This window comes from Nymphalis io, chromosome 29 (assembly GCF_905147045.1).
Source record: "Nymphalis io chromosome 29, ilAglIoxx1.1, whole genome shotgun sequence".
NCBI lineage: Eukaryota > Metazoa > Arthropoda > Insecta > Lepidoptera > Nymphalidae > Nymphalis > Nymphalis io.
In genome coordinates, this window is record NC_065916.1 from 3,776,876 (window position 1) to 3,790,463 (window position 13,588).

The following is a 13,588-nucleotide window of genomic DNA, read 5'->3' on the forward strand; positions in this document are numbered from 1 at the left end:
CAAGCTGGTGTCTTTCCTGGACCTGGCGGGCCACAGCAAGTACCAACGCACCACGCTCCACGGGCTTACGGGTTACTCCCCGCACTACGCCATGCTCGTTGTAAGTATGTTTATTTATTACTAGTTCCCATACGTGTGGAGGGGGCGTTCAGATTTTAGGTATCCTAAGTCTTTTTCTATAGCCCTGATAACGTGTTTTCAAATTATTATTAGGTAAGGATTTTTTTGGAGTCCTGACATATCAAACCAAAAATTAATTTTCATTTTATTGAATAAATATCTTATCTTATTAATACATTTTTACAAACAGCTCAAAATCAAAATAATTTATTCAGGTAATAATATATAGACCTAACACCGGCTCAAACTGTAGATCCTACTAAAAATAATCGGCAAAAAACTAAACTCTTTTGCTACAATTAAACTATGTAAGAGTTTAAACACAATTTTTTATCATATTTATAAACCCTTATCGAGCAATACGTCTTATTAATGAAAGTTTTTTAAGAGAGAGAGTTGGTTCCTCCTAACTGGCCTAGGCCAGTCTGGGTACGGGCTGCGGGGTTGCCCCCTAACCTGTCGTGTCTTTAATTTTTGGCCCGAGGGGCCAGGGTCACAGCGACCCAGTGGCTGTAAGTTTTTTAATTCAGCTACAAGATAATATTATAGATGGCACTGTAGTCATATTATCAACTTATACTATAAAGTTTTTTTTTTATTTCTAGATTTCGGCAACAGCCGGTATAACTCGCATCACAGAAGAACACATCGGTCTTCTGCTGGCTTTGGACATGCCGTTCTTCGCAGTCATCAACAAGTGTGAACTGGTTAGCAACATCAACGCTGTTGTAGCGAGGCTGGCTCAATTGTTGGAACCCGCTAATAAGGTCAGTGATTTTATTTTAAATAGCATCTATAAAGACTAGCTTATAAACTAGGTTATTATTTCTTACATCAATGCTTTTGGGTGATGGTGACCACTTACCATCAGGTGGCCCAATTGCCCGTCCACACACATATAACATAAAGAGAAGCCGGGGGGGGGGGGAAGTTTAACAGACAAATAGATATATTTACTTTCCCATTTATAATATTAGTTTATATTGTAAATGGAAACATGCAGGTTTCCTCGCGATGTTCTTCAAGGAGCACGAGATGATAAATCAGGGATGCTGTATAATTTATAGATTTATTTAAATTTAAAGTAATGGTATATATTGGTATTATTACAGAAACCGCTGTTAATAACTGACGAGAATATGGCAAGGAACTGCGTTGCGCCGCAAAAGTCGATACTGGACACCATAGACAATGTAGACGAGGAAATCAAAAAGGATGAGGAGTGAATAGCTTCACAAGCCTTTATTTAACTCGAAGTGTTTCTGGGTGAACTCTTTTATATATGACTTTAAAACGAGTTCCATACTATTGGTAATGGTAATAATATTGTCTATAGCTACGCCAACCACCCTTGCTAGATACTTGTCTTTCACGCCAAAGGTTGTGGGTTCGGTTCCTACTCAGGACAGACAATTGTGTGCATTAACATGTCTGTTTTTCCTGAGTCTGTGTGTAATTGTCTATACAATAGTATATCAGTTGTCTGGTTGCCATAGTACAAGCTCTGCTTAGTTTCGGATCAGATATATATATATATATATATATATATATATATAGTTGAACGCAAATCACAGTAGTGTCGGCCGACAGGGTGGCCGTGTTCCCGGTGAGCTGCTTGCGCGGCGCCGGTTTCAACGCGCTGCACGCGTGCCTGCTGGCGCTGGCACCACGCCGCGACCTGCAGCGTCCCGAAGACGTGAGTGAACCATATGTTGCGCAGTTGACTAATATCCTTTTTATTAAATTATAAATGTTATAATATATGTCACTTTACAGGAGGCGTGCGAGTTTCAAATAGACGAAATTTTCCACGTAGGGGACTCGACGGGGCCCGTCGTGGGGGGACTGCTCGCGCGAGGGCGACTCTACGAGGGCGACGAAATTATCATAGGTGCGTTGCGTTCTGTTAGTTGTGAGATGAATAGAGCGACGTATATTTAACACCCCCCCCCAGGACCTCTGGAGTCCGGCGAGTTCGCGGAGATATCCGTGCGCACGATATACCGCAACCGCGTCACGTGCGGCAGCGTGCGCGCGGGACAGTCGGCGTCGCTGGGCCTGGGTCGCTTCCCGCCGGGATCGCGGCAGGGCATGGTGCTGCTAGCGCGGCCGGGGGCTACGCTGCGGGACTATCAGAACTAGTCCACTCGTCGCAAGCTTCGGAGAAGAATCGAAAGAACGCGAGGAGACAGAACAAGAATATCCTCCAGGACATCGCCACGTGAAGAACAGCCTCACGAAGACATCGGACACGAAGTGCACGAACGTGTACGTGTCGGACGACGGGAGCAAGTACAGCGACGCGCACGTGTCGAGCGACACGCAGGACAAGTGCGTGTGTGACGACCTGATGTTCCTCGAAGACCCAAACGACCCTAGACGCTGTATATACTTTCAGGTGAGCAGAAAATTCTACTCGTTTTTAAAAGATTAGCAAACTTAGATATGCGATTCCACGCGATTCGCTACCAGCTCTGCTGTATTGTACACCACAAACACTTCTCGATCAATATATCTCTATATACAACACGACACTGTTACACTTAACCACTTATATACACTTTAGTTTTACTTACAAAGTTCCGATAACAACTTCACAGATAACCAAAACGGTAAATTTTTCGCGAATCCATAGTCAATACCACAGAATATTAAGATTTCGACCAAATTTCAAAGTCAAAGTTGCTTATATACTCTACTTGCTATTGGAATCGACTATAGACTTGTATATGTTTGCACAGCACATTGTGTGTGTGTGTATTTTTTTATCCGTAACAGCACGTGAATGTCCTACTGCTAGGCGAAAGGCCTCCTCTCCCTTTTTTGAGGAGAAGGTTTGGAACTTATTCCACCACGCTGCTCCAGTGCGGTTTGGTAAATACACATGTGGCAGAATTTCAGTGAAATTAGACACATGCAGGTTTCCTCACGATGTTTTCCTTCATCGTAAAGTACGAGATGAATTATAATCACAAATTAAGTACATGAAAATTCAGTGGTGCCTGAACCATCTTGGCTGTTTTTTTTTATATGCTAGCAATGTTAGCACAGACTGTGCAATATAATATGTAATGCGGTCATGAATTAAATTTGATTGAATGTAACAGGCATCCGTGCATGTCCTGAGACACTCCACGGCCATCTACCCAGGGTTCCAGTGCTCTGTGCATGTCGGGAACGTGCGTCAGACGGCCATTATCGAGGTAACGAATACATACATCAAACTCACTTTGCGGAATGGAATTAAATAGTTTAATTTTGGTATAATTTGTGGTGTTGCGTAAAATACTTAAGTATGATAATGATATTTATTTTTTTATGTTATATTCCTGTTACCAGCGGTAGAATATCTGATGAGTGGGTGGTACCTACCCAGGCGGGTTTGCACAATGCCCTTACCACCAGTTACCACACACACTTATAATATATTCTGCCGCCAAACAGCAATAGCATTGTTGTTGGTGAGTAAAACAGTGTAACTACAGGCACGAGGGACATAACATCTTAGTTCCCAAGGTTGGTGACGCATTGTTGATGTAAGCGATGGTTAATATTTATTGCGGTGTCAATGTCTATGGGCGGTGGTGACCACTTACCATCGGGTTGCTCATCTCATCGCTGACCACGGATATATTTTTCGCTTTAGGGTATAATGTCTCCGAACAACGTGCTGAGGGCGGGCGAGGCCCCTCCGTGCTTTTCAGGTTCGCCCGCTGTCCGGAGTACCTCGTGCGGGGCCAACGGCTGCTGTTCACGGCGGGGCTGGGGACCAGGTACCGCTCAACGAACCTAACGATAACTTCTAATTACAGTTGAATTGTTGAGCCAATAAAGTATATCGTCAACTCAGTGTTGGTATCCGAGATCGCTAGCTCCACTGACTTTCACATATTTAATTTATAAGTGTTCGGTGAAGGAAATCCATGCATCGAAGCAGGTTGTGGAATAAGCTCAAACCTTCTCCTGAGAAGGAGAGGTTTTAGCCCAGCTGTGGGACATTTATATACTGTAACTGTTTTGAATCATGTTGGAATAAGTTTTGTTCTTAAGAAGAGATATCTTCGACCAACAGACACTTTTGTACTTTACTAGCAAAACCCGGAAGGTGGTTGTTAATGTGGTACAGCGCCATCTAGCGGCGTTACAACGAAGTGGATATTATAATATCATCCATGAGATCTAAATTTCAACTATGATGGTGATTCAAACGGTCCGAACTCTATTAATCACAATTAGATACACAAACAGCCATTTTTATATATTAACGAAATTGTTTTGTTACAGAGCCATCGGCCGGGTCACGCAAACCTTCCCGTACATACCAAGAATTCTATAGAACACGGCTTACGATTACTTTACGGCTTCGAGATCTCTCTAGAATATTCTAGATAAATTAAATATATTAATTGTATCTGTAACCAGTTTTCTTGTCGTGTTCACTTCATGATTGCGTGGGGGACGTTTCGCCTTGCGGATTTAATTACAAAAAACGACAAACGATGATGGTATTTTTATGTTACATAAAAACAGTGTTGCCAACCTCTTAGAAGCATCCTCCTGACGGATGAATTGAAACAAATACAAAATACATTTATAATATGATGTTAAAAAAAAAGCAAATCAAGTACTGCAAGTAGTATTACTAAACTTGAAATATACTCAATTAAATGAAGCTGAAGAGTTAATCCCCGGAGAGAATTTCTTTAAAAAATGTTCCTCCTAAAAAATGTCTAACCTGAAAATATCCTATTTGATTTCATCCGACATAGCCCTATTTAGGGGGAAAACCCCCAAGTTGGCAACACTGCATAAAAAATGTGGACCATCCATATAAACTTTCATATATTTAACACTAGCGGACAAATTTTTAATAAACCATCATATGTGATCGAGCAAATTTTCACTCATAACTCATTTTTATTCAGTCAGTTAATTAATCAGTGTCAGAGTTTTTACTACGTATATAACATACATGCAAAACGTCTATGCTTATGTATAAATAATATTGCAATATATAAAGGCTTATATATATATATATTATTTTATGCTGCAATTTTTTTTAATTTGTTATGTGTAATATAATAATCAGGTTAGTAAAGGTTTGAGTATGTTTTTTTATTAAAAAAATAACTTTTAACGCGACACGTTTTCTTAGACCAAAAACGTAAATGATACTAATTATCTTTGTTTAAAAAAAATCTTATTGCGCCCTTATATTGAAAAACGATTTATCCCATACTTATCAACCATTAATTGCTTTTATAAAATTATGTTTAATATTATTGTAGTTTAATTAATATCGATACCACAGATAGCTATAAAAATATTAATTAATACAAATCATAAAAAGTCAATGTCATATCGTCTAAAGTAAAATCGGCATTAAATAATCCGATCATTGATAGATAGATATCGTAATGTTATATAAATATGTATCATTAACTTAAAATTGCAATTTATAAACAGGAACTGGATATATCATTTAAAGTACAAAGTTTAAATACAAAAATATGAAAGCTGATTTTGGTTTACCTCTTGAGGTAGTGATTATATTAATGGCGCCAAAATTGTTCAAAATGGCGTCATGACGTTTGAGTTTTTAAAATGCTAAGCATGTTTTTTTTTTTAAATAAATACAAAAATTATTTTACCGTACAACATTATTGTTTTAAATTTATAATCAATTTTTATTGGAGTCTTACATATCAGCGCGGCTTAATGCAAAAGTAACATCGGCATTGTAAGAGCTACCATTAACAAAAAAAAAAAAATACAAACCTAAAGATTTGTTCCTTGGGGCGTGATTATCATTTTAAAAACAGTTACGTTATATATGTATGCATATAAATATGTTATTTCATTTAAATAGAAAATAACTAGGGTATTAAAGACACAAGAGTAGACAAAGGCAAATTAACAACCGTTATTGAATTGGCGCGATATCATTGGTCGAGATTTTGAATTATCTGTGATATTCATTATGGATTTGCGAAAAAATTGCGTTTTATTCGAGAAAGTACTTAAGCTGAGCTATTAGCGACTATCACGGGATATGGAAATATAAAGTTAGTTTATATTTACTCCTACGATTGGAATATACTAAATATACATTTCAACTAATTGTAAAAGGTGTATTAAATACAATATTAACACGTACATAGTGCTATTTTGATTTTAAATAAGAATATTTAATTTAAATCTCAGTTTATTTGAAACTTTAAGTCAACTAACTTCTAAATAAGTTATTATTGTAACAATTTAACATACGATAAGATTATCACAGTCCTGTCACATATTTTTTTGAGAACTTCAGGCATTATAAGCACGAACTATTCCCGTCAATCTTATTCTGATCAGTTATAAATATAAATGAAATTTCGTCTATTACCTAACTTATGCAATACTAAATTTGAATAGGTACCAAAAAAAAAAATTATATATTACATTTTGGTAAATTTTAACAAAATTCAAGCGATTCATCACTGCTTGAAAATTATATTTTATTCTTATTAGGCGCCATTTTGAATATATAAGGAATGGCCTGTGTTTAAGACTCTGCGGCAACATGAATGGAAAAAAATACCGCTAAGCTAAATAACAATAATTATTAAAAGAATAGCAGACCTAACATCAGAAATAGCATTTGTGTGATAACCATCCTCAAGAATATTAAAAAATGCTCTGTTATGTCATATTCTGTTATTTTGAAAAGACCCCATTTTCAAATTCGTATTGTGTTATTTAAATTTATTAAAATATTATATATTTTTAAACATAATCATGACGCCATTTTAAATTTAAGTTTTGGCGCGATTAATATTATTGTATTGTTGTATAGAAATCTTTTGTTGAAGTATTTAAATTTTGTACATTAAATCTAAATGATTTTTCTAGTTCCTGTAAGCTGATATAACTTGCTATTTTAAGTTAAATATACGTATTAATGTAACACAAACGTAAGACATTTTTAAGTGACACCATTTTGAAATTCAGAAATATTTATGGGAACAAAATTAATTAAATAATTTGCTGTTTCGTTTTTCACCTGTAAAAACAATTGTAAGTAAATATTTTAATTTATAATTTGTATGAATTAAAATACCTAAAAAGTAATCCTACTAAAAAAATTGTATTTATAAGTGTATTTTTTACATTTACTCTATATTTATCATCAAATTTGTATTTTATATACAGGGTTACAGGGTAATATGTCACGATCGTTTTAAAGGGTTATAGTTCAGGACAATAGCTATCAAATTACCCCCAAAATGCTTATGCAAAAGTGTATCGTTTTCGAGTTATTATTTTTTTAATTTTTTTTTTTATTTAAAGGATGTTTAAGATTCTAAAATTCAATAAAAAAAAAATCAACGTATTTTCCCTTTTTTTTTTTGTATTTCTTGCTAGGGTACATCCTAGTTAATAATAACCAGTTATAAAACAAAAACAATCTTCAAGCATTTTTAAATTACAGATCCAAAACTGTACAACTTTTCGATTTTTAATTTTGATTCTTTAAGTTACTCGCAATTTTTTTGTAAAAATCACTATGGCTCTTATCGTGCGGATCATTTTAAAAACATCTGCGTTTCCTTAGCTATCCATCGGTACATAAAAAGTACAGTAACAATCATAAACTCAGGAGAAAATTAGATAACAAAGAGAGCAAACCGACTGGGCGTATCTCAATGGAGAGTCTGGTTTACTGTCCACGCGGCTGGATTGTATCCCTATCATTACACACCCGTACACGTGATTGAAGAAGGAGATCCTGCAAGACGTTTAGATTTTTGCCGATTTATGCTACACTGTGATGCAGAAAATCCCAATTTTTTGAGAAAAATTTTATGGACAGACGAGTCAAAGTTTGACAAAGATGGTATTACTAACTACCACAATATTCGATATTGGTCTCAAAAAGAACAGGGAAACCCTCACAAAAAGCGATTAAGCGGTTCCCAAAGACGTTTCTCGGTAAACGTCTGGATGGGGATTATCAATGATAATCTTATTGGGCCACATTTCCTACCTGATAACTTAAATGGTGAAAGTTATGAAAGCTTGCTTAGAGAAATCCTGCATGAGTTACTCGAAAATGTTTCTCTGAAACTTAGGCAGAGAATGATATTCCAGCATGATGGTTGCCCCGCACACTTTCGAATGTCCGTAAGACAGTGGCTAGACAGCAATTATCGTAATAGATGGATTGGCAGAGGAGGACCAATCCCATGGCCAGCGAGAAGTCCAGATTTGACTCCGATGGACTACTATTTCTGGGGGCATATGAAAAGCCTGGTTTATGATGTTTCACCAGTACAAACAATTGAAGAACTCAAAACAAGAATAATGAATGCTGCAAATTCTATTCGACATAGCTTGAGTAGTGTTGTAGTAAAAAGTGAATTAAGAAAAAGAATGCGTATTTGTATACGAAATAGGGGATCTCATTTTGAACACGAATTATGAATAATAAACAGTGTAATTTCGAAAGTATGGAGTAACTAAAAAGATTAAGTATTTTGTTTTTGATTTAAATTCAAAATTGCAATGACAGCTCTGGTTTATCTCTCCTTTTTTACCTATTACCCCTATTAAAAATAATCTTTAACTACTTTGCATTGAGGTCCTTTTGTCTTTGATCCAGATTTAATTTCTTAACAATAGCATTTCTTAGAATTTCCTACCTGGTCTCTTTGTTATCTAATTTTCTCCTGAGTTTATGATTGTTACTGTACTTTTTATGTACCGATGGATAGCTAAGGAAACGCAGATGTTTTTAAAATGATCCGCACGATAAGAGCCATAGTGATTTTTACAAAAAAATTGCGAGTAACTTAAAGAATCAAAATTAAAAATCGAAAAGTTGTACAGTTTTGGATCTGTAATTTAAAAATGCTTGAAGATTGTTTTTGTTTTATAACTGGTTATTATTAACTAGGATGTACCCTAGCAAGAAATACAAAAAAAAAAGGGAAAATACGTTGATTTTTTTTTTATTGAATTTTAGAATCTTAAACATCCTTTAAATAAAAAAAAAATTTAAAAAAATAATAACTCGAAAACGATACACTTTTGCATAAGCATTTTGGGGGTAATTTGATAGCTATTATCCTGAACTATAACCCTTTAAAACGATCGTGACATATTACCCTGTAACCCTGTATATTCCACTAAGATTCATTTTAACTTTGATAAAGTAATGGTAAGCGATGAAATGATGGTGTTAAATAATTAATTGTGTATTATCTGTGGCAGTTCGCTTAGATTATTAATTTGAAACGTGTGTTTCTTTAATTTTTTAATTTTGTCAGAGTAAACGGCCAGTTTTAATAAAAGTTAGCTTCATGTCATCGATTTATGAAAAGTTTAGGGTGTTATTAGACTAAATTAATCTTTTTATTTAATTATGCTTTGAATAAAACGTGTGATTGTGACTTAAAAAATAAAACAATGTTTTTTACTGACTTAGAAAAATGTTATATATTAGCAAAGATTAAAAAAAAATTTAAATCAGTCATTCAATATTAAAAAAAAATTAAAACATTTTTTAGCACATCATTAAACTATATTAAAAATAATTAAAGTATGTTGGATTTTTTTTTTAATCTTTATAATTTAAGCTACACTTTGTAAAAAATGTGATTATAATTCATCTCGTGCTTTACGGTGAAGGAAAACATCGTGAGGAAACCTGCATGTGTCTAATTTCACTGAAGTTCTGCCACATGTGAATTCTACCAACCCGCATTGGAGCAGCGTGGTGGAATAAGCTCCAAACCTTCTACTCAAAAAGAGGAGAGGAGGCCTTTAGCCCAGCAGTGGGACATTCACAGGCTGTTACGCTTACGGTTTGTAAAAAATAAATTGGCAATTATTGTGTCAACCCGCGTTCATAAGAAAGTTTCACGACAATGCGCGCTTGCTGAGTTGGTGATAATTAATCAAGTAGACTTATAAGTACATTCGAATTATTTCACAAAGGTTTAAAGCTACTAGTTGTGGATATATGCAGATTCTACCAAGAAGAACTGAACCGAAGAAAGAAACTCAATAGTAAATCTTGTAGCGTTAATCGAATTCCATACATTAGTATATAATCATAAATATCATTGTACCCATTTAGTCGATTATATGATTTAATTAATGATTAAACGAACTTACCATAATGTCTAGCATAATGTTACATGTAGTAGACACTAGATGTCGCCAGTCTGCACTGTATTTGGATTTTTTATTATTATAGTAGTAGTACAACTTGGTGCTGGTGCCGCTTTCTACTATCTTCATTATGTTCAGAGCATCTTCTTTGCAAATATTGATATTTGAGTATCAAGTAGATGGTTAATATTTGTCTCTGGTCAGACACTCTCTGTCCAATAAAAAATAATTTATTATAAGGGAAATGGTAAATGGGGTGGTTATCTCAACCTAATCTATTCTCTTCAAAGTCCTCGTATAATTATGACTGCCTCGTTGGTCTAGTGGCTTGATGTAAGGCAGACCCCCTCCGGGTCAATTCCCAGGTCGGGCAAATAAAAAAAGCTATTGGGTTTGTCTGTCAGAAAATTCTGAGTAGCAGCCCGGAGTCTGGAAGTTGGAAGTGTGTACACTCCCGTGCCTCGGAAAGCACGTAAAGCCGATGGTCCTGCGCCTGAACTCCTTCCGGTCGTGTCGGATTGCCGTCCCATCGGATTATGAGAGTTAAGGAATAGGGAGTGCACCTGTGTTTGCGCACACACTTGTGCAGTATAATATCTCCTGCGTATTTGACTAATCAATCTTGAGATTGGCCGCCCTAGCCGAAATCGGTCTGGAGGACATTATTATTATAATTCAATTATAGATTAAAAGAGTCAATTAGTTTCAGTTGGGATTACAGTATTAATGTACCAGGAGATCATAAACAGTGAGTCGTTCTCACCGAACGATTAGATTAAAAGAGTCAATTAGTTTCAGTTAGGATTACAGTGTTAATGTACCAGGAGATCATAAACAGTGTGTCGGTCTCACCGAACGATTAGATTAAAAGAGTCAATTAGTTTTAGTTAGGATTACAGTGTTAATGTACCAGGAGATCATAAACAGTGAGTCGTTCTCACCGAACGATTAGACGAAACGATTAGTTTTAGTTAATTCATAATAAAATTTAAATAAAAGATGACCTAGGATCTGGATAAGGATAAACAAACATAAATTATGGAAATAAACAGAAAAAATGACTAAATGAGTCATGGAAAACCACTAATGATGGAATTCGGTTAACGCTACAAGATTTACTATTGAGTTTCTTTCTTCGGTTCAGTTCTTCTTGGTAGAATCTGCATATATCCACAACTAGTAGCTTTAAACCTTTGTGAAATAATTCGAATGTACTTATAAGTCTACTTGATTAATTATCACCAACTCAGCAAGCGCGCATTGTCGTGAAACTTTCTTATGAACGCGGGTTGACACAATAATTGCCAATTTATTTTTTACAAAGTGTAGCTTAAATTATAAAGATTTTAAATAAAAAATCCAACATACTTTAATTATTTTTATTATAGTCTAATGATGTGCTAAAAAATGTTTTAATTTTTTTTTAATATTGAGTGACTGATTTAAATTTTTTTTTAATCTTTGCTAATATATAACATTTTTCTAAGTCAGTAAAAAACATTGTTTTATTTTTTAAGTCACAATCACACGTTTTATTCAAAGCATAATTAAATAAAAAGATTAATTTAGTCTAATAACACCCTAAAATTTTCATAAATCGATGACACGAAGCTAACTTTTATTAAAACTGGCCGTTAACTCTGACAAAATTAAAAAATTAAAGAAACACACGTTTCAAATTAATAATCTAAGCGAACTGCCACAGATAATACACAATTAATTATTTAACAACATCATTTCATCGCTTACCATTACTTTATCAAATTAAATTAATTCGGATTAATTGATACTTTGAGGCAAAGAGATCTAATAAAATACGCACTTAAAATTTATGCAATAAGGACTATTATTGTATAAACAATAAGATATGTAAGAAAATTTTAAAGTCGTTAAGAAGAAGATAAAAGTTAAAATGAATCTTAGTGGAATATATATAAAATACAAATTTGATGATATATATAGAGTAAATGTAAAAAATACACTTATAAATATACATTTTTTTTAGTAGGATTACTTTTTAGGTATTTTTAGTTCATTCAATCAATCAATCAATCAACAGCCAATCGTTGTCCACTGCTGAACATAGGCCTCTACTGGTGGTAGGGCTTTGTGCAAGCCCGTCTGGGTAGGTACCACCCACTCATCAGATATTCTACCGCAAAACAGCAATACTTGATATTGTTGTGTTCCGGTTTGAAGGGTGAGTGAGCCAGTGTAATTACAGGCACAAGGGACATAAAATCTTAGTTCCCAAGGTTGGTGGCGCATTGGCTATAAGCGATGGTTGACATTTCTTACAATGCCAATGTCTAAGGGCGTTTGGTGACCACTTACCATCAGGTGGCCCACATGCTCGTCCACCTTCCTATTCTATAAAAAAAAAAAAAAAAAGGTGCGCCAAAGCTCCCTGTCCTCCGCCTTCCGCATCCAGTTGGTGCCCGCCACCTTCTTAAGGTCGTCGGTCCACCTGGCTGGAGGGCGCCCTACGCTGCGCTTGCCGATTCGCGGTCTCCACTCTAGTTAGTTCATACAAATTATAAATTAAAATATTTACTTACAATTGTTTTTACAGATGAAAAACGAAACAGCAAATTATTTAATTAATTTTGTTCCCATAAATATTTCTGAATTTCAAAATGGTGTCACTTAAAAATGTCGTACGTTTGTGTTACATAAATACGTATATTTAACTTAAAATAGCAAGTTATATCAGCTTACAGGAACTAGAAAAATCATTTAGATTTAATGTACAAAATTTAAATACTTCGACAAAAGATATGTATACAACAATACAATAATATTAATCGCGCCAAAATTGAAATTTAAAATGGTGTCATGATTATGTTTAAAAATATTTAATATTTTAATAAATTTAAATAACACAATACGAATTTGAAAATGGGGTCTTTTCAAAATAACAGAATATGACTGTCTTAAATACATGTAAGTTTTTATTTAGTAATAAGGTTTGAATTAGCGACCCACCTGTCGTCCTCTGCAAGTCCCGGGCGGACAGCCTCCGAAGGTGGGCCGCTCGTGTCCCGCGGCGTAGCCCCCCGGCCGCGCTAGCAGCACCATGCCCTGCCACAATCCCGGCGGGAAGCGACCCAGGCCCAGCGACGCCGACTGTCCCGCGCGCACGCTGCCGCACGGGACGCGGTTGCGGTATATCGTGCGCACGGATATCTCCGGGAACTCGCCGGACTCCAGAGGTACTGGGGGGGGGGGGGGGGTTAAATATACGTCGCTCTATTCATCTCACAACTAACAGAACGCAACGCATTTTATCCGTGCAGTGACGGAGAAAGAA